At 43.5% G+C, this 21943-nt stretch overlaps 1 protein-coding gene across 4 annotated transcripts in view; it reads right to left on the bottom strand.

The window, feature by feature from the left end:
- The window catches only part of SGCD (sarcoglycan delta), a 315825-nt gene that overhangs the window by 178858 nt on the left and 115024 nt on the right, over positions 1-21943 (bottom strand). For all 4 annotated transcript variants that reach the window (XM_033073245.1, XM_033073248.1, XM_033073249.2 and 1 more), the window contains exon 2: positions 19116-19299. The gene's annotated coding sequence lies outside the window, so the exon portion shown is untranslated. The remainder of the gene's footprint in view (positions 1-19115; positions 19300-21943) is intronic.

Genomic DNA, 21943 nt, shown 5'->3' with positions numbered 1-21943 from the left:
TTGTTGTAGCTAGGAAATTTGATCACAGGGTTTTTTTTATTTTTAATTTTTTTCCTTTTTTTTTGTGTGTGTAAACACCTCTCCTCCAAACACTTATTTCCTACCTATTTCCTAAAAAGAAAAAAAAAATCAGAAACCTACTGCTTTGTTTGCAGTCCTAAGCCACATGCTCTGGTCACAGCTCCAACAGGAATTGTCCCCTGGGGGCTTTTCTCACCTCTGTTTGAGGCACCACTTTGTCTGAGACCTGGTTCTCATTTCACCCAGACAAACCCTGATGAAACTCAATCTCTTGTTCCAACATCCACAATTGATCTGGTGTTTGGAAAGCAGATTCTGTTGGTTTAGCACTTGCTGAATAAATGGGAATTTAATTCTGGGCTTCCTGGAAACTAGGTCAGTGTAGGTCTGGTGTGGCACTGCTGAGGTGAATTTTTGGCTTTTGACTTTGGAAAGATATGAGCAAACAGCTGAAACAAAAAGGGGAAAAACAAAATAAAAAGGAAAGCACAGTTTTGTTCAATGATACAATATGACATATATTTGTTCAACATTCCCAGATATTTTAGCAAGAATCAAAGCTCATTGGAAGTATGTTATAGCTGAAAAAATGTAGGAGGCATTCCCACAGTTGGGGGAGAAAGAGAACTGAGACAATACCTGCTGCTGGCCCCACTTGGATGCTCCAAGAAACTTTCCTGAATTGAAGATAAAATCTTGAAGCTAAAATCTCAAAAGCATCTTATCAGGAGAGGAACACATCCTAAAACAAGAAGCTGAACAACCTCTATGTTACAGCAGGCAAAAAACCCCAAACCCTACATGTTTTAAAATCTGAGGAGGAAGAAGCAGCTGTGCACATTCTTACTCCCAGATTTCAAAAGGGAATTTGTCCTCTCTGCAGACCCAGCACGGAGGTCCCAAGCGTTTGGATGCATCCAAAACTCCCTCTGCTCCTGTGACACAGGGATCTCAGCATTCCTCCCCTACATTTCAGGGTAGGGCTTGTAAGAGGTGTCCTACTCTACTGAGGATTTTGGTTTGTTTTTTCTAAACAAGATGTTTGCTTCAACATAAATTAACCAGCAGAAATAACCAGGACTCCAAGAAGTAAAGAGTTCAAAACAATTTTAAAAATCCAAATTTTCCTGAATCACAACTTCAGCTTTCCTCACTAAACCACTTAAGACTTTTCAGATACCAATTCCAACACCAAGAAATAAGAGAAGGAGGTAAAGCAGAGAAAAAAACCATACAACAGAGGAAGAGAGGGGAAAACAGAGACAATCTATTACAGCCCCGTAATTTCATCCCGCAGAATTTCAGCCTGCATGCCCCACTGATTCAATTACTGTACACAGCTTCACCCTTCAGCAGAACCAGAATTACAGAGAAACCCATTTTTAAAGGTTGGTGAGAGAGTTTTTCATTGACAGTGACCTGCTTCAGTAGGGACATGCAATGTGAGGCAGGAATTGCATTTGCCTCACTCCTCCAACACAGGTATTTAAACTTGTTTTGCTGCAAGTGAAAGACATCTGATGATCTTAATCTACTCCCCAGAGAGAGCAAAGCCAAGGAACAAACTCACTTGATTACCAGGTTCTGTGCAAGATACTGAAACTGGTATTACAAAGCACATTTTCCTGTACAGAGGAGCTGACTCCTCTGGTATATTTAGGAGTACATAAAAAATTTGGATTCATGGCCACAGGGCTGGCAGATCAAAAAGGGTGAATTTCAAAGCTCCCAGCACTTGGAACATCACTCAAGGGGTTTCACAAGCTGTTTCTCCCCACACTCCATTGTTATTTTGGCAAACTGTGTTTACTTCAAGACAGGTACTCTGATGGATGCCAAACTTTTGCTGGATGCCAAATCCACCACTAAACCATGTCCCCAGGTGTCACATCTACACAGCTTTTAGATACCTGCAAGGATGGTGACTCAACCACATCCCTGGGCAGCCTATTCCAGTGCTTGCCAGCTCTTATGGTGAAGGAATTTTTCCTAAATCCCAACCTGAACCTCCCTTGGTGCAAATTGAGGCCATTTCCTTTTATCCCATCACTTGATACCCAGTACAGACTGATCCCCCCATCTCCCCCAGCCCCCTTTCAGGCAGTTTTAGGCAGCAATTAAATCCTCCCTCAGTCTCCTTTTCCTCGGGATAAACACCCCCAGCTCTAGTAAACACATTTACAGTTCCTGTTACTCATGGAAAAGGTTCTGAAAGATCAAAAAGCTGCAGAGGAGCTCTCCAAAGGGAGCAGAGAAGCATCTCTGGTAAAACAGCAGCCATGTGGCTTCACTGAGCCGGGAAAGGACTGAGCTCACAGGATGCCACTGATGCCAAGACAAGATGGAATTATTATCAGTGTTGTTATCAGCTATGCTAAGAGAAGATACTGCAAAAGCAGCAAAAGCACTACTAATTGTATTATTCTAAACTTAAGTGTTCTCAACCCAATATGGAGATTTCCAGGGGAATTTTCCTGATTTTTTTTTTTTTTTAAATCAGCTAAATTATAGCCCTCCAAAAAACTCTGGGCAAATGACAGCTTATTCTTTCAAGAAGACTACTGTACAACAGGATGGGTGAAATATCAAGATCATTTCCATGGAATTTATTCCCATTTCCCATCCTAATTACTGATGGATTAGTTAGTGTCACTGGAATTATAATAATTTGCCTAAGTAGCAGGTTTTTAAATAATGATGGGAATTGCATTCAGAAGCTGCTCTTGCACACATTATTTATACAGAGTGTGTGTGTTTACCCTCCATGCATGAGTGGCTATTTTGTCCCTGGAGATCCACGATAACAGGGTAACAAGGATCCTACAAGCACATCCACACGTTCATCTCTTCTCACTTGCAAACATTTCCCTTGACAGGGCTATCACCACATCTGCCAGCTGCTGCCCTGCTGCATTTCACTCCCTCTCACCCTGCCTGGGCACCTGCATGGCCCATGCAGGGAGCTGCTCATTCCAGCAGTGTCAGTTCCCTTTCCACCTTCAGAAAAAACAGATAAAAATCCTCCTTCCAGCTTCAGGGGAGGTGGGCTGCTTGGTTGAAGCCCAACTCTGATGCCCAAGCAAACATTTCTCATGGTCCCACCTGCAAGCCATGCTTCTCCCCATGCTTCTCTCTTCCATGCACCATTGCAGCCTTTTGAGAATATTTTCCTCCTTTCCTCTTTGGCTGTTTCAGGCTCAGCATGGCTTCCAAAGGGCTATGAGCTTTTTTTCTTTTTTAGCAATGCATTTGCACAAACAGAAACACTTTGTGCTAAACACAAGGAAGCCTTCTGGAAAAGGCCAGGCATCACCAACTTGTCATGGTTATGCTGTTTTTAGCTGCTTGATTGCTTTTTCTTCTTCAAAAATAAACAGAAATTATCTGGAGGTGAGAAGGAGATTTGTTTTCAAACTAAACCAATTTCTCCAAACCTTTGCCATCTGCAATCTCCCACTGCACCAGGGTAAGGGAGCAATGCTCAGGCTGTGCCCAGCAAGCTCCAAAAGGTGGGTGGGTACACATCCAGGTGACACATTTGGCTCTCTGCCCATCCCCTCATCTCCACCAGCCCTGGACCAGGCTATGAGACCAAAATCCTGCAAGAAAACCTGCCCTGAGCTCACCCCTTCCAGCAACACCCTCTTTATTTGCCCAAATCCTTGACCTTCTGAAGCTTTTCCCAGGTTCTGAAGTGTTCACTTTCACAATCATTTTGACCACTGTAAAAATCCCATTTTAACTCTCATAGAGCCCAGAATAACAACTGCACTTAAAATTAAGCCATTTTCCCTGAAGCTCAAGTGTAACACTCCTGCTCAGCCCAGAATGGTTCACTGAGCTTTTGAACCACGTTGTTTGGGGCTGTCCATGGGTGTGCAGCACCCTGGAACTGGGAGAGGCTGGATGTGTAACCCTTGTGTCTGCTTGGGAGGGGAGGTCAAGGAGAGATTAACACAAAAGCCACAAAGGGAAATCAGCCACTGAACTCCTGCCAAAAGCCACAGGGAACTGGGTGATTAATGCTTTGAAAATCCTCCTTACCAATCAGGGGCTATTCTAAGGACCAAGATAGGTTCAAAAGACCCAAAATTAGAGGGGAATTTATATTCAGTCATCGGGGAAGCAGGTTTGTACTTGTTGAAAGCTCAGAAAATTATCTATTTTTACTGTTCTTGTATTACTTCTCTTTTTCTTGGAAAATGGGCCCATTTTGAACAGCAGCAACTCATTGTTCCAGGATGGAGCAATATGAAAGAACACCATCACTGCTCCCATTTCACAGGGACCACAACAGGAGGCAGCAAGGGCTCTGAGGGCACCTTTCCTGCAGTGGGAGAGAGGATTACATCCTGGGAACACAGAGCCCCTGTTCCAGCCACAGCTAATAAATAATACTCTCACATATGTAGGCAGCAGGTACAGAATCCTGGCAGGAGTCCTGCTGTGGTAATGCCCAAGTGTGACAGGAAACCTGAACAAGCATTTAACTTGGGATGCAGAAGCAACAGGTCCCCACTTCAGTGCAATATTCCAACAAGTTTGGTAAAAACATCAGAGTCTGCTTGAAAAATAATTTTGCCTGTCTCTAGGAAAAAAAAAAAAAAAAAAGACCTTTTGAAGCTGGTTCATGTGATGTCATGATCTCAGTTCATTTTTTTCAAAGGGGCAACATGACAGCTGTGCTGGAGATAATCAAGAAGCCCAGGGGCAATTATGTTTTAATGCTGTGACAGTGGGGATGTTTATCAGCCTCCTTGTTACAACCACATATTTCTTGGCAAAATGCTTGCTAATAAGGAACATGGGATATCATCATTTCTTTGGAGAATATTTTATGGGGTTTTTTTCTGTTTGAAACAACAGCATCCTATTCCATGTGAAGCAACTGTTACTGCAATTATAAGCTACATTAGGTAGAGAAAAGGAGATTTTGCAGTCACTTCTGCCTTATACAAATAAAAGAAAAAGCATGACAGCAGACACTGCTGCAGAGGGCAAATCAGAGGACACTCTGATTTCTCTGCCTGATGCTTTGGTGTCTCCATAGTGGCCTCTGACTACCTCACATCTGCAAAGTCTAGTCTTCCCCAAATCCCAGTAAGGGTGAGGGAATGCCTCTGGAAAGACGGAAAATCTGAAGCACAGAGAAGCCATGAAATTATTCACAGAAAATATGTTCCAGAAACAGATACTCAACCTGGGATTGGATTTTCCACTATGTTATTTTCTTCTGTTGGCACACTGCAACTTCCTGTTGGTTCACAAATATTTATGAGTGTGTCCTCCATGAAAATTGAGCATTCAAGGTCTGCTTGGAGCACATTTTTGAACTGAGGCATGAGTGTAACTTGGGCTGCTACAGCAACATCAAGAATGCAATGGACTTCAAAACATCCCACCTCACCTGTGAGCTACTCCCTGAGCCTAACAGCTCACCTAATAATTATTAATGTCATTAAAAGGAGAAAGTACATAATGAAAGGCACTTTCATGATACCCCAGAGCAGTTCAGCAAAGGAAAGGTTTGAGCATTCTGGCAGCTCCTGACTGCTGCTCATGAGACCAGCAGAGCTGAGGGCAGAACTGCCATCCATGCACTCCCTGCACACTAGTGCTCCTGGGGCAAAATGCACATGGTCCTGCCCTCCTTCTTACACTTTTCCTTCTCCAGGACAGCTTGAACCCTTGATCATTTCTCACAGTGATCTTGCAGAGAGAGAAACTGGAAGGACACAAGTCAGTGGTCAGTGGAATTGTGCCTGAGTGATGTGCTGGTGAACAGGGAGGGGGCAGCACCCAGCCCTGCCCACTGCCACCCCCTTCCTCCCCAGCCCTTCCCAGCTGAGTTCCAAATCAGCTTTAGCAAGTCCATGCTGTGGAATACAAAGCAGAGCAGTATCAGCTTCAGCAAAAGGTCTCCAGCATGCAGCAGAGCACCAAGGGCACAGAATCCTACCAGCACACCTCAGCTGCTGCAGTGGCTGTGACTTCCACTCCAGAGCCCCTACCTGCCCCAAGGGCTCCCAGCTCTCTTCCTTTCTCCCTGAAGGGCCCCCACAGCAGCACAGAATGCAAACTCCAGCCAGTGCTGTTTTACATTCAATTTGTAAATTGACTACTTAAGGCTGAGGAGAATCAGCTTTCTTTAGCAAGCAAAGGTGAAGTGATGCTCCACTTGCAGGAGTGCAACCTCCTTCTCTTAAAGCTGCCCATGCCACACAAGCCTGCTTCCCTTTGTCCTCCCTTCCCATGGAGGAGGTTACACATTCCCACATCACAGCCTGCACTGCCTCAACACAGCACCAGATTTCCTGCAAAAGAGAGAAGCAGAATAAAATAAAGACCTCACGATGAAAGCTCCATGTTCTCAGTCTTCCCTCCCAGTTCTGTGCTCAGACTTTGTGCCTGACATAGTCTGGCTTCATATGCAGGTCACTCAGTCATTCTTCTCACATGTACATCAGGTGCTGCTGGAAAATGTGGCCATTATCCATCAAGTCCTTAACTTCAGTCAGCTTCCAGAGGAAGAGTAATAGATGCACTTGTGTTGTCACATCATTGTCCGAAATGTCAGGGTAAAAAGCCCTGAGCTTTAACAACTCCCTAAGGAAATCAGCTCTTAAAAAAAAAAAAAAAAAGTAGAATAGAAAGAAAAAAAGAATGAGAGGGACAGAAGGAAAGTGCAGAGCTTCCCTTTTCATCAGTGAGGATTTGCACAGGAAAGTGCCCTGACCTGCTGCACACCAGCCAAGCACCCACACTGTCGTCTGACTTCCACTGAAACTTAAATTTTGTCTGGATAAAGCAACATGTGCACATGTCAGTTTTAATTTCCAGGGCCCAGGAATGGTCTTCTCTTTGGACATCCTACATTAAAAGAGACGTATCAGTTGGAAGGGTGAGAGTAATCTCATCCCAGGGCACCTGCATTGAGATTCAAGCAGTGTGGAGAGGTGATAGCATCAAGCAGTGCAAATCTTCATAGACAGTAAAGGGAAAGGGGGGAAAAACAGAAAAGAGAAAGATGAAATCAAAGATGACAAGAAGCAGTAGTCAAAGTTAGGAGAAAGAGGAGGTCAGGCACTCAAACTAATCAAGGTGACACAGTGATATTTTCCTGGTGTGGTTAATCTCTGTGATCTGCTTTTAAGGGATTTGCTAAAGTTAAGTGAGAACTATGCAAAGCTTCAAAGCTTTTAAAGGCAGGTAAAACACAGGCATGAGCAAAGATATTTCTTTGCTGAAATGTGAGGAAGAAAAGGGAAGTGAAATGGGAGGCAAAGCGTAACTGTCCCAAACAGCCTGAAGCTGAATTTTATCACCTCTGCTCACCAATTCCTTAAAAATCCCTGACCTGGGACTGCAGAGGAGCTGCTGCCATTCCTGGAAATCTTATGAAACTTATGAAACATATTTTTGCATTTGCAGCTGCAAGTACACAATACCAAAACCTCAAATGATAAAGTGCAGTAAATCCAAGAGTGCCTTGCCCTGTTCTCCTGGAGTGCCCCTTCTACACAACCCCCATCACAGCACAGTCAGTGCAGCCAAGAAAGATACTCATAAAAAAATAGGAAATTAAGCCAAACTTAGACAAGACTGCAGGAATCTGTCTCAGAGATAACAGCACCAGTTCAGTCACCTGCAGCAGATATGTCCCTTCCCTCTCCAGACTCCAGCAGGAGAGGCATGGCCACACTCTCAGCATCACATCCTACCTCCAGTTCTTTAATTGGGCTTGTGGATTACTAATAAGTAACTGATACACAGGAAATGAATGTGAAGCCACCACTGTGTGTGCTTCTGCATACAGATACAGGCAGCTGAATGCACAGCAGCAGCAAACGCTGCAGTCCTGCCATCCCTATGGCATTTCCAGTAGGAACGTGCTTAAAATATCCCAGCAGAAAGTGGTTCACTTTGTACAGATGATGCTGGCCTGAGTGCTCAGTGCCTTTTCAGTGAGGAAACTGCAGAGGGCCGAGGGGGTCAGATAAAACCCAAAGACAACCCAGTGTCATGCAGACACTGCTCTTGATGAATATCAGCACGAGAGAGAGACTTTAAGGGGCAAATAATAAGAAATCAAGATAAAGATTTATTTTGCAGCATACAAAACCAAATACACAGCTCTCCACGCATTCAGTCTTCAGGAACAATCTTCCTATTTTTTTCCTGAGACCCAAAAAAAGTCCCCAAAATTGTCTCTGTGCACAGCCTAAATTTGTACTTAGAGCCAACTTTGTATCAAATTCCTCCACAGCGTAAGATGCAGCTCTGTAAATAGGCTCATTTTCGTTATTTTATCAAATTGTGTTAACTTTCTCTCTGCAGCATCCTCCGGGGCTGGCAACACGGAGACGTGCAGGAAATGTAAATCACTCCCCTTTTGATATGATAACCGTGGCAGTGAATTGCATCCCAGGAATCAGCTCAGGATTATAGCCGAGAACTCGCTGAATGCACTTGGCTGTGGCGTGGTGCCAGCAGGGGAAACTTCAGCTGGCAGGTCAGTGTGACACAGGCTCAGGGACTGGGAAACAGGAGCAATATGCAGCACACAGCTACCTGGGGCTGCACAAACCCCAGAGCCAGCAGCCTCAGGGACAATCCAGAATTAAAAGATGCAAACAGGTGCCAAAAACAAGTGTGCATTTATGTATGCAAATACATGGGGGAGCTGGATTAAATATGAATAAGCACCTAGGAAAGCAACAGCCAGAGGCTGTAAGATAAAATCTACCTGCCAGACAAATACAGATGTGTGTATATATATATATATATATATATAAACAACCACACACCAAAAAAATTGCATTTCCTGCATTGACCTATTTGTGGTTACAGAACATTATGACAATAATTATAATCATGTATCTTTCATTTAAATAATGTTTTCAGTTTCAAAGTTTCAGAGGATGTTGGAATGCAAATAAAGATAATCAGGACGTGAAAATAATTGTTTTCCCAATGTCTTATTTTTCATGTGCAAATGACACTGCAAACAGCTCCCAGCATTAACTCTGGGCCAGAACCCCACAGAATTTTGTAGTGCACAAACATTAAAAGAAAAAGCTCTCTGAACCCTAAGGAATTTGCAACTCTAACAGCAAAGAGGCAACAGATGGATATAGACAGAAATAATCAAGAGGTAGTAGTTAACAAGGCAGGAGTTAGCCTCAGCAAACCAAATCCCTGATTGCTGTGAGCTTGTACAGGCACCACAACAAAGAGGAGTTTTGATCATTGCTGCCCTGCAACACACGAAGTTCTGCACATCCTTCATCTCCACCGCTGCGCTCCATCTGTTGCCTCCACTCCTGCTGGCAATCCATGTCTCCCTCTCCCACTGTACTCAGATTTTTCACACAAAAGCTCCCTGGGGCCAAGGACTGTCATACATGACCTCACTCCCCAGAACTGAGCATAGTAGGGCTCAAACTAAGGCCAGAGAAACAGATAAAACCATTGAGGGACAAAATAAATAATAATTTTTATTAATAACTAGTCTAACAGAGTATGAGTGTGCATGCACACAAGCCTAAAGCCAAAATTCACACACACAAGCTCCATGTAAAACAATGGAGAAATCTGAGCACCTTCTGATGGCTCTGAGTCCACACTCTTGCTCTCAGTGTGAACCTAGCAGAGAAGAAGAGCAGCTGGCACATAATGATCTTGTGAAACTGAGACTCACCATCAGCAAATGCACGTGCTACACCCAATCTCAGCTGGAATCTCCAGAGCCACCACACTGCATACCACAACAACCAGAACTAGCCCACCAGGCAGAGAGCTGTGTGGTTATGACAAACAAGAGCCACAAAAATATTTGAAATGTTCTCAAGCAGTTCTTTGTAGCAGAGATAATGTCTGCAGGATACAGCATTCCTGCCAGGAGGTTTTTATTCCAGCACCTTTGACTCAGTGACCTGCTTGCAACACCTTTCAGACTAAATTTAAGGCAATGAAATATTTCATTTGTATGACCAAACCTGTCTTTCATGACACAAGACCATTCCACATGGCTTTCAGGTTCTTAAATTAAATGCTTAAAAGTTATGAGGTGGGGAAACAAAAGCCTGCTCTACAGCACCAAACCATCCCTTCCTGATGCCCAGCCAGACCTGCATTGCAGGGAAGTGCTGCTCTTCCAGCCTCCACTTCCACAATGAACTCCAAGGGTTAAACAACAGATATCTATTTTATTATGTTGTTCCTGTTTGTTTGTTTATTGCACATCTTTCCCTCCTTGTGCATCTCCCAAGAATCAAAAGCATCAAACAAGAAATACTGTTCATAGTCTGAGTTCCCAGAGCCTTCACTCTGTCCCACACCCATTAATGACATTATGTTTTCAGTAGGACACAGTGAAGTGCAGGGTATGAAGGCAGCTCCTACATAAAGACATGCTCAACAAGGCATCAAAACTTCCACTTCCATGCTTTAATGCCCAATGTGACACGTTTTCCACTGCAATTCAAACCTCAAAAGTGGAAAAGAAATGGCATGTAAATGGAGCTGGCCTGCACTTTAAATCACTGTTAGCAAATCTTAATCTCTTTAAGTCTGGCCATTTAAAATCAGGCCTATTTAACTTGCAAAGGTAGGTCAGGTTTTATTGATCACCCCTAATGCACTCTTAAAAAAATGAGAGCAGTGAGATACACAGCTCGGTCGATGAAGGCTCACTGGAAAAATATCTGATAATATTTACAGCCTTCAAGCCATGCTGTTGTAAAAGTGATTTCCATATGCACAGAATGCAGATTACAGGCTTGCCAGTTCATACTGCAAAGGGAAAAGCAAAGCTCTGCCACAGGAGGTGGATTACTCCTTGCATTGACTGAAAGCACAAGTATAAACTTCTAGGACACAGGCACAGCCCATTTAGTTCTCAGTTATCGTTCCTCAGTCTTTCTTCAGTGCAGTATTTTGTGCCTGGATTTCCTTCTCAGAGTCCATGCTATGCCCTGAGTTCTGAACTACAAACAACTGATGACATTTTTCCAGCTGCTACAGAGATAAGTTGGGTTATTGTTACTTATATTATGGCATCACCTAGAGGTGCTCATAACTAACCAGAGTTCCTTGTTCTACACCTCTCAGAGAAGGACCAGAAGAGAAGAAGGTTTTAATAAAGAAGTGCAGCATTTTCCACCCACATGGACCAGATCAGACACATTGCAAGGTTTAGATAATTCTACTTGATAGAGCTTTTTGTTTCCCTACTCTGGCTATTTGTGAAGGATTTCACTTATGAACCGCCATTCAGAAAAATGAAAAGTATTTCTCCATGCAAAACTAAACATGATTTTCATTTTTTTATTTTTCATGCCATGCTAAAATAAAAACACAATGGGTTTCCAATTGAAAGCTGATATGCCACTCCCATTGCAACTATTAAATAGTCTTTTTTGTGGCCTGAAAGAGGTTAGAAATATATTTACAGACACACAAAAAACCACTGCAGTTAATATACAAGAACCAGCAGAGGATTTCCTAGGTTACTTCTATGCAGACTTCTTTCGCAACTCAGACAAGTTCCTTAATCAACCTTTCCACCAAGGTTCCCCCTCCACCTAATGAACAGGTGAGCTGCAGAAATGGATCACTGCCTAGGACATGCTCTGGAGCCCCACTGTCAAATAGAAGACCTAAACAGGATAAATCCCCATCAATGACTTGAGGCAATTATCAAATGTTTATTAGCCTCCAAAGCGAAGGCTAATAAACCTGCTTATTTTAGCAGATAAAGTCAAATTACCTTGACTGAAGTTGGTAAGTGTTCGAAGATTAACAGCTCTGGCCTCATATGCTTTTAGTTATTGGTGATGAAGTGTCAGCTCAAAAAACCTGAAAGATTCTTCCTAGTTATTTAGGCAATGTGAAAATTGGGCAGTTATTTTCCAGGAAACATGGCCTGCCTGACAGGTTTTAAATGAAGAAAAGTGATATTATTACAATTATCATTAGAAGAAGATGTCCCTCATCAAAATGTGTCTGGATTTTAATTGACAAGGTCCAGGTTAATGCTGTGAAAATGCCAATGAAAGCAAAGCCTGTGGCTCAAACTAATTGTCAGCACTGAGCAACCTCCACCTCTAACCCACCACACATTTATCACTCTGTGCAGACTGTACTCATGACAAGAAACGTTTGAATAATCATTAACAACTAGAAATTCCTCCCAGACAGAAAGCAAGCAGAGTGCAGGGCTGCCCAGCCCCTTGTTCCCGTGCTCCTGAGCCAAGGACAGGTACCAACAAGCTTCCTAAGGAGAAAGACTTTTTGTTGCTGTTTTGCCCCCTTTTAAGAGCATTCCAAGGGGAAACTTCCAGTGATCCTCTGTGTTTTGGTGTCCCCCTGGGCAGAGAAGGACTCACCACCTTCCTACCTCAGCCAAAAACTCAAGGACACTTCGGGAGGTGTCACCCAGCAGTGCCAGCCAAGCCCCACCTCTCCCACCCAATCTAACACATACAATGCTAAGGGGTTTGCAGAAAACTTCTTGAATTATCTTTATTATATTTATATTTCCTCTTCCCCAGCATGCTGGTGCAGACCCACCAGAATATGACTGGGCAGAAGGAGAGAAGCTGAGAACCACCAGGACCTGACAGAGGCATGAGGTCTGCCAGGGAAATGGCACAGTTCTAACTCTCATGGTGCTTCTTCATTCAGAACAATTTGATTTTCAGCTTCCAAGTCTTTATACAACATCTAACATAGAGCTGAAGTGTTCCTTCTCACACAGCATTGGGACTGGGAAGCACAGCAGCACTGGGAAGAAAGATCAGGGACCTCTTCCTGGGGTGTACAAAAAGGCATCTGGCTCCTCATGTTTGTTTGGAGGGATATAAATGGAACTACCTTACTCCAGCTCACAGAGAGAGAGAGGAAAAAAATAAAAAAGATTTTAAAAATTCTCCCTGTTTTTTCCTGGACAGTGAGGAGTAAAAAACAGATGGTATCTGGTGTTGAGAAGGAGTAAGACACAACTTTGTTTAGAGACCAGTGCTGTGGGGTCTCTGCTGGACCCTTCCCAGTAACTGGAAGGCAAAGACTGAGGGGGTGCCAGCCCATAGACAGAAATGCTGCTCACTTCATTTCCCTTTTACCCCAGAGGTGAAAGGCTCCTTCCATTTGCCTACAGCAACCCTGCCTTTTTGGTTTTGCTGTTTTCTACACATTCACCACAGAAACGATGAGCTGCAAAGTTCCCACTAAATGATGCCAACAAGAACTCTCCATTCACAGCTAACGCTTGGCTGCACACATTCCCTCTTATTTCCAAACATTTTCAGTATGTTTTAGCTTCCCTTCATTAGACATTCATAATTATTTGCAGCACATCTAAACCTGTGCAATGGGTTTGTGCTTCCAAATGCAGTCCCCTGGCTGCAAAAAATCAGCACGACAGCACTGGAAAGAAAGTAGAATTTATGTCAGTCAGGAGGCAGAGCTCAGGAAGAAGATGAGGCTCACACCATCATGGTTTGACTCAGGGACTTTCACCAGGCAGCAATTTGGCCCTTTACAAAATCCTGGGTATTTCTTACAGATCACCCCTCAGTTAACCATTAAATCAGTCAGTAACTGAGACAATGAATTTTGTAATAAAAATGTACAAAGGGGAGACTTCTGGTACCTTAACTGAAAACTTGAGCAGCCAGAAGGATTTTTCTGTCTGAAGAGACAGAAAAACCTTTCTTTTAGAGAGAAAAGTATCTCCATAGCACCTCACACCTGTTAGTGTAGTGGCTTTGCAAGGCTGTTTCCATCCACCCTTTGGACTAAACAAAGGTTTAACTGAGCTAAGTTACACCAAATGCTCATTTCTTTAGCTCAACCTACAATAGCCACTTGCAAACTTGTCAGGGCTTTCCAAATCCCTCCCTCTTTCAGACTCTTTCATATACCCTAAAGGGCTCCCTGAGGAAGGGCATCTCTGGCACTGAGACTGGGCTGTGTTGGCTCTGCACTGCTCAGCTCAAGGAAGTGGGAGCCAGTCTTGAATTGTGACACCAGAGCAGCTCCTGAACCACACACGGTGCTGGGGCTTCCAGCAATCCCAGCCTCTGTGATCCTCAAGACAGAGCTTGTCCAGGGACAGAGCTGTCCTTTAGGTAATTACATTCCCAGGGCTGCCTGGTGCCTGTCAAACTCCCCCCCTTCCATGTACAAGGCCAGTTTTTTGAGGGTCATTATGAAGTAAATATGTCATGCTCAAGGATGAAAATATAAAAAGCTGCAGCTCCTCTAAACCTGAACGTTACCAGGCACCACTACACTGGGACACAAAAATGTTGTTCCCTGACTGCAAGGGGACATGGGTGACTTCCCCACTGCACACACAAATCTTTATCAACTTGGATGCACAATTAAGCTAAACATTCATCCAACAAAAGCTAAAAAATGACTCCTTGGGTGGTGTCACAGCTGAAAGCAGAGCAGTAAAGGCTGCAGAGCATCCTGAGTGATCAGTCCCATGGGAGACATTCCCCACTAAGCTTTGCTCTGGCAGCATTCCCACTAGCTGAGGAAGGAGACATGCAGCTGGAGGTAAAGCTTGCAATGCAGAACTGCCTTAACTACATGGCAGGAGGATGGCAGTTCATAATTAATTTTCCACATCAACTGTTGGCTGCCCTCCTCTTCCTCTCTGCTAGGCTGCAAACTGTCAGTGGATCCTTATCCAGAAAGCAGGCCTGCCACAGAGCAAAGAGCATGATTATTACTAGCTAGTATTTTACAGGGCATGCTGGCCAAATATCAGAGGCCAGCGAGCCTGGGCAGAGTGAGAGCAGCACCAGTGCAAAGGCAGCCCTGGCAGAAGCTGCTTGTCCTCTGAGAGATGCAAAACCAAAGGGAATAGAAAAGCAGGATGAAGACAGCAAAACAGAGAGGAGAAGGTTGCAAGGAAACAGAGAAAATCTGTTCTCAGACAAAGGTTTTGAGCCAGCTAATTTCAAAACATCTGCAGCCCAAAGAAACACAGGCCCTTTGCCACCCTGGCTGGACTCTGCCTAAGACACAGCCCAGGGCTGCCAAGCAGCAGCCCTGCAGAGGTCAAGGGGCTCCAAACTGCTTTGTCTTCTGAGAGAAAGAACGTGTGCTCCACTCAGAGCCAGCATTTCCCTCCCCTCAGTCTCCATGGCTGGAGTGCAGTTATTAAAAGGAGCTGCTGCTCCTCGCAGGGGAAAGGTCTCCAGAAGAAAACAAACTCCAAATTCATCCCTCTCTCTGAAGCACCACTACAAACATCAGAGGGCAGAAGGCAGAGCCACAGCTGCCAGCCCAGGAGCAAGGCCATTTGTATGGCTTCAGACAGACCCACTGACTTCTCAGTACTTGAGGAGAACAGGTAAAGGACTATTATATTACTGTTCTGTGATTGGTATCTTAAGAATCTCATGTTGGTTTTGGAGTTTCTTATTTTCTTTCAGAAATTCAACTCGGTTCTGCCGCTGCTATCACCTTTTTAATTCATTTTACAACAAGATATTTGTTATCAGGAATTGTGCTTTGATATGTGTCAGGTTGATGGATTCAATAAAAGCCCTGTCAGGGGAAGCTGAGTGAATGGGGCTGCAGAAGTGGGAATTGATACCTTAGCAGCCAGTGTGCTGCTCCTGCAACAAAAACATGCAAATATGAGAGCTGTTTTATTTCCTCACCCTGGAAAAACAGTCCAGAGGAACACTAAAAGACATTTGCATAAATGTTACTCATGCAAACAAGCTCAGCCTGCTCACTGATTAACAAACATGTAAAACACGATCCTGCCCGCTGTCCTCTTGTCCTGTTTGGTGTGCAAATCCAGGGGAATAAAGGCTTTCATCAAAATACAGCTTTTAATTTAATTTTGGGAATTCAAGCAGCTATCCTGTGATGCTCCAACCAAAATTTTCCCTCAATAATGTTGGAGGACAATTTTACTGACAAATTTTCAGCCACAGCCACCTGTACCCCTCAGCAAAGACACTGAAAAGTTGCACTGGAGTCTTACTGTGAGAGCCAAAATCAAAAGGTTTTTTCCTGATTTAATAAATGAAATCATGTAAGAAACAAGAAAAGTTTGAAGAAAGAAGCATCAAGTTTTTATCAAACCACAGAATACAACAAATGAGAGAGGGAGATCTGCCCACTGCTCTGCTTCACCTGATCAGAGCATCACAGCTGCAGCATCACCCCTGCACTGGCCTGGAGCACAAAGAGACTTTTTAAAACTGGAACTGATTCACAGAACATCTGGAAAAGGTAAAAAATGTGATGTTGAGGTTTAGCTTTTAGAAAAGAGAAATAATATTACTAGTCTAAACAAAGCAAAGGGAAAATTTCCATAGCAATTAATCTGAAAAAGGTGAATTACATTGAGGATTTATGTTCATGTAATGAAGACAATTAATTGCTACGAGAGCCATAAAACACATTAAATGAACAGGTTTTTTTCCAATTCTACTTGCAAGATAAAATTTATTAACTATGTTTAATGGCTACTTAAAAATTTCTCTTACATATTTATTAAATGTGCCTTTTCAGCCGAACGGAGCATTTTACTAACTGGATTCTACTAATCTAAAAATGAGCAATTTCAGAAAAAAAACTATTGCTCTGCACATTATCTGCAGATCCATTTAAACTAATTCCTCACACAATAAGATTACCATCAGCACAATTTCATAAACGTTGCTAAAAGGGAATCTGCTCGTCTCACGTGAGCACTCTGCTGCAAAGATGAATGAATTCAGCTCACATTATTTGAACAGATGTTTCAGTTTTCAGTAGAGATAGGGAGGGAAATGTTGAGTCTCATGTCATTAAGTGTTACTGTAATCACTTAATTAAAACCCCCTCTACTTGGGCGAGCAGGACGCATGGAAGAAACTTGATTAGGTGGAGCAGTGGCCTCAGAAAGATCCACATCCAAACCTTGTGCTCAGCCAGGGCTCTGTGCCTCCAGCTGCAGGCACCAGATGTAGCCTGTGCATTTTGCCTGAAAACCAGGGACAGATGTGTGCCACTTAAAAGTGACCTAGAAGTGACTCTGTTTCTTACTTACCATTTACAAAATGGGGATAAGCAGCACTTCTGTCTTACAAGGGTGTTGTGGGAACAGATAAAGGTGCTGGAAGTCAAATACTCTGGTAATCATGAGTCCCCAAGATGAAGAGAATCAATACAGAAAGGCCTAATCTACTTAAGTGAGCAACAACAATTTGGCCAAATCTTTATAGCTCAGCTCAACCTTCTCAACCTGCAGTGTTCTTCTTACAGATCAAGTTTCCGTAAGTGTGAGATTTAAATAAGGACCAAGTTTCAGATCAGATGGTCACAAAGTAAAATGCAAAAGTATAATCAAAGTCCAGCCTAGAGTTTAATGCCTTAATAATAGTTTCACACAAATCAATTGTACAGACCTTAGAGTGAGAGCTGGATTGGCTCAGGAATGACAGGAGAGCTCATTTACTACCCCCTGTCCAAGCCAGGAGCAGCACCACAGTCACACCAGCAACCAACTCCTCTGGAGCAGATCCTCACACACCCTGGGAACCCAGCAAAACTCACACCCTCACTGCAAGGAAGATTTACATATTTCAACTCAGAAATCTCAAAAACAAACAAGGAATAAACAAAACTGCTGTGATTTCTACATTCTAACAGTGCCAAATTTTTGTCTGTAAGAGTCAAGAAGCTCTCTTGATTATGAAATACCTCTCCTACAACCTTTCCTTTTAAGTGTTATAATCACAAGAGCAGTAGCTTGGAAATAAACAGAAGTGAAGAGGATAATAAAGGCAGGAGCAATGTTTAACAAGCTCTTCTTCCAGAAACCAGAGCAGGCAGACAAGCAGAGCTGTGCTGTAATGACAGGAACCTCGCCTTGGCAACCGTGTTGTTTGCTTGAAATTCCTGTACAAATTAACAGCACATGCTGTGGTTGGAACAGACCTTTCTTGACCCTCAACATTTAAAAGTTAAGCACCCAATTTAAGCTATTCCAACCAACTTTGCCAGACACTAGCAGAGCTCTGCTGGAGCATAAGAGTTTTGAGCCCACAATTTCCAGAGCTAACATGACAAGTGCAACCAGATCAAAAGCAGGAGAACTAATGTACACTCACCTGCATCTCGGTTTATTTTAGAGGCTTTTAAGAAAGTCTTGACTTCTTTTCCCTGCTCCTCCACTAACACCAAGCACAGGTGTTATATTGCTGCTGTACTTTTCTCAACAAGATTACAGTGCTGGTTCAGTCATATAAAGGAAGTCAATACCCATGTGCTAAATGAAAAAAGGATAATATCTGATACCACTCCACTGAGATCTGGGAACCATTGCTTTAAATCTGTTGTCTTTGCTTGTTTTTTTTATCAGAAAACTTTGCCTGCACAGAAATAGGTGAAAGAAGCCATAGAATCAGAGACTATATTACCCTAGAATCTCATCCAGCACAATCTCCATCAACAATACTGGCCTTCAGTCTCTTTTTAGAAAATGGTTGCATATTGCCTTGCTACACTTCCAGAACAGCCAGGGCAACATTTGTGTGGGTATGAGAACACTCACACAGGCAAAAAATTTTAAGTGCTACACAACAAATACGATACAGGGAATACGATTATACAGGAAATTGGTAGTGGTATTTCCATCCTTTGCACACAGTGAGAATTTACAAAGCACAAAGGAAAGCACAGGGCTGAATTATAAATGGGCTATTTCATGTCCTTTTTTTTCTTTTTCCCAATCTCTGACCCTCAGAATTACAGTTAGGGAAACACAACAAGTGGGATTTTCAAAACGTGGATTCCTATCACCAAGTATCCATCACCAGCAGCAACACACAAACATCAGCAAGCATTTGGTTCAATAAAGAACTTCACATAAACAGACACCCCCTCAAGCCCAAGACAATAAAAACACTTCACTCCTGGTGAATGCTTTCTAAATTCAGGGAGAGCAAGGCTTATTTACAGACACAGTATGAGCATGGCATGAATACAGCAATAAACCCAAAGGCTGCTAGTGCTCTGTTTTCCCCATATTCAGAAAAGAGCAAATATACAGGAGCAAAGGAAAAAACACATACCTTACCAAACCTGACTGTTGGACACGACTGGTTTCAGAGCAGCATTGGGGTGAATGAGTTCCTCAGGCGACCACCAACCACAATTCCCTTCCGAGCCCCCCAGAGGCTCCAGCTCTCCCTTGCCTGTGTCCCTGAGGAAGATGCAGTGTCCTCCTGTATTTCAGAGCCTCAGCTGCAGAAGATGCTGCTCAGAAAAAGAAAAGAGAAGAAGGTGTGGCATTAAATTCTAGGGTCAGTTGTTTGGCAGATTCAGAGCAGAACACAAGACAACATTGGAGAGGAATGAAATGTCAAGGCAGGACAGAGAGTCTGTGACAATCCATCATGTGTGGCACCTTCAGAGGGCAATCATTGAATTCAGGAACTGTGGTGCAAAGCTATTCTTGCTTTACAGTACTTTTATAGTGTCCCTAGACCAGGAATGAATGACAACCTGGCTGCTTTTTATTCCAGTCCAATATTGTAACACAAAAGTAAGTAATGCACTTCTCCATAGGGAATATTTTAATTCATTATGGCATTTCTGAAGAATAACAGGACTTTCATATTAAAAGCAGAGACATCACCTCAGTCTTAATACTCTGCATGGTAAAATGGCTCTTACTCAAGAAATTCAAAGCTTAGGAGCTCCCAGCAGATGGGAAGTCATGACTGCCAGCCCAACACGCCACAGTTCCCAAAGTCAATTGTCAGAGACCAGGAAAATGTCCTGGGGTTTTCTGGGAGCAGGGGCTCAGCATCACCACGTTTTCTAGCCCACTGTCACTGCTAGATGTGCTCAGTTCCCAAGAGATCAGACCCTGGCACTGAGCAGGGATGTGAGTCCTCACTGCAGACACCAGGTGAGAGACAGTGATGGAGGTGACCACCAGCAGCAGCACTGCCAGCAAGCACAGACCTGACAAGTGCAAATGCTCATCTCTAATCCCTGGCAGATGGCAAACACTCAAAGGATCATCCTTCCCCACCCACATAATACAGCCTGTGAAGCAAAACTGGGCACAGCAGCATGAATCAGGTGAGGGCTGAGGAAAGAGCAGGATCTGAGCTCCCTGTGCCAGATATATCCATAGCTCACATCCTTAAACCGCACCCAGGGATGCTTCTCTCAGATTAACTCAGCAGCCATGAAGATACTCTAACTTTGCCCAGGAATTTTATAAAAAGCAAAGGGAAAAAACACCAGAGAGACACAACAGGTTTCTCTCAGAGGAGAAAGTTTGTAGCAGCTCAAAGTACCAAAAAATCCCATTACACTTTCACAAGAAAACATGAACACATGAACAGGTTACACCTATCTTAGGTATTGGGCTTGCAAGAAGGAAGATTTCAGCAAGCAGCACATGAAGCTGTGCATACTGGAAATTAGAATCATAGTGCCATATATATACATACATATATATATATATATACACACACACACACAAATGTACATCATGGTTTTTGTCTCTTTTTGTTGAAGTGCACATAGCATGCATAGTCACACAGATCAGAACAATCAAATAAATTTACTTTATTTAGCAATAATTACTTTACTGGATATCATATGTTACATGCACCCCTAAATACTCCACAGCACCTTGTGGGACACCCCCAACAGGAGTCAGGGTGACAGACCTCAGCCCTGTGACTGTTGCACACATTTGCAGACTTCCTTGCTCTCCTGAACTCAGACATGAAGGACAAAAATGGACCTTCACAGCTCCTGTGCTCTTCCAGGCCAACCATGAAAAATCAGACTGCCAGCTGCAATGGTTGCTGAGTGACTTATGGGCACAGGAATGGCTGATGCTGCACTCCTCTGATCTGCAGGCAGCAGCAAGACCTAATTCTACTGCTTTTGAGGGATTTTATCTCTGGAGACCACAGCTACAATAACTTCTTCATTTCTACTCGTAAATTGGAACACAGAATAGTCACTAAAGAAAATCAGTGCTACATTTTTGTGCATTAACCAGAGCACCAGCTGATGGAGGAACTAACAGCAATAGGACCAGATCATCACTGCAACCTGAGTGCAGGGGCCTGGGAAAGGTGGGGTAGTCAAAGTTCCTGTTTAGTGCAGTCTGCCAATGAATGTGCAGCAATGTGAAGGAGGAGAAGTAACAACAGGAGGTGTGGATGTGGAGGTGAAAACAACTTTAGTCATGACAAAATGCAGAGAGTTTGCACAATTCCCATCTCTCATGATATAACTGAGATGGGGTGAATGAAATTAAATCAATGTCCAGGTTTCCAGTAGCAGCAAAGTGCAGGTGATCCAGTTTGAAGGCAGTGTGCTTCCTCCACACTCTGCTGGTGTTTATCACACAATACAGAGGCAGGGAGTCAGACCAGGGACCATCCTAATCAGCAACAGAGTAAAAAGCTACAAAAGATAAATACATGGAAACTCTCACCAGCTATAATTTGTGTTGGCTCAGAACCACACAGGGAAAAAAATAATACAAAATATAATTTAAAAAAAAAAAAGAAAATAAAAAAAAGAATGCATGCCATTCATGTTGCCCACACCTGCAGTTTTGCAGAAAAACCCCTACACGTTCAGTAGGTCACTCCAGTGTCCAGCTGGGCTCCCTCTCACAGCCACAGACCCTGGGGAGCCCATCACAGAGCTGCCAAGGTGCTGCTTGGACCTCTTTGGCTTTGGGCAGTTCTTGCCAAGCCCAGAGCCCCAGGAGCATCCCACAGCTGCAGTGAGAGCAGGGTGCCCAGAGAAGCTGTGGCTGCCCCTGGATCCCTGGAAGTGTCCAAGGCCAGGCTGGACAGGGCTTGGAGCACCCTGGGACAGTGGAAACTGTCCCTGCCCATGGCAGGAGGTGGGATTG

This window comes from Catharus ustulatus, chromosome 15, assembly GCF_009819885.2.
Source record: "Catharus ustulatus isolate bCatUst1 chromosome 15, bCatUst1.pri.v2, whole genome shotgun sequence".
In the NCBI taxonomy this organism is placed as follows: domain Eukaryota; kingdom Metazoa; phylum Chordata; class Aves; order Passeriformes; family Turdidae; genus Catharus; species Catharus ustulatus.
The sequence above is the reverse complement of the archived record's forward strand: the minus strand, read 5'-3'. Positions and strand labels throughout refer to the sequence as shown.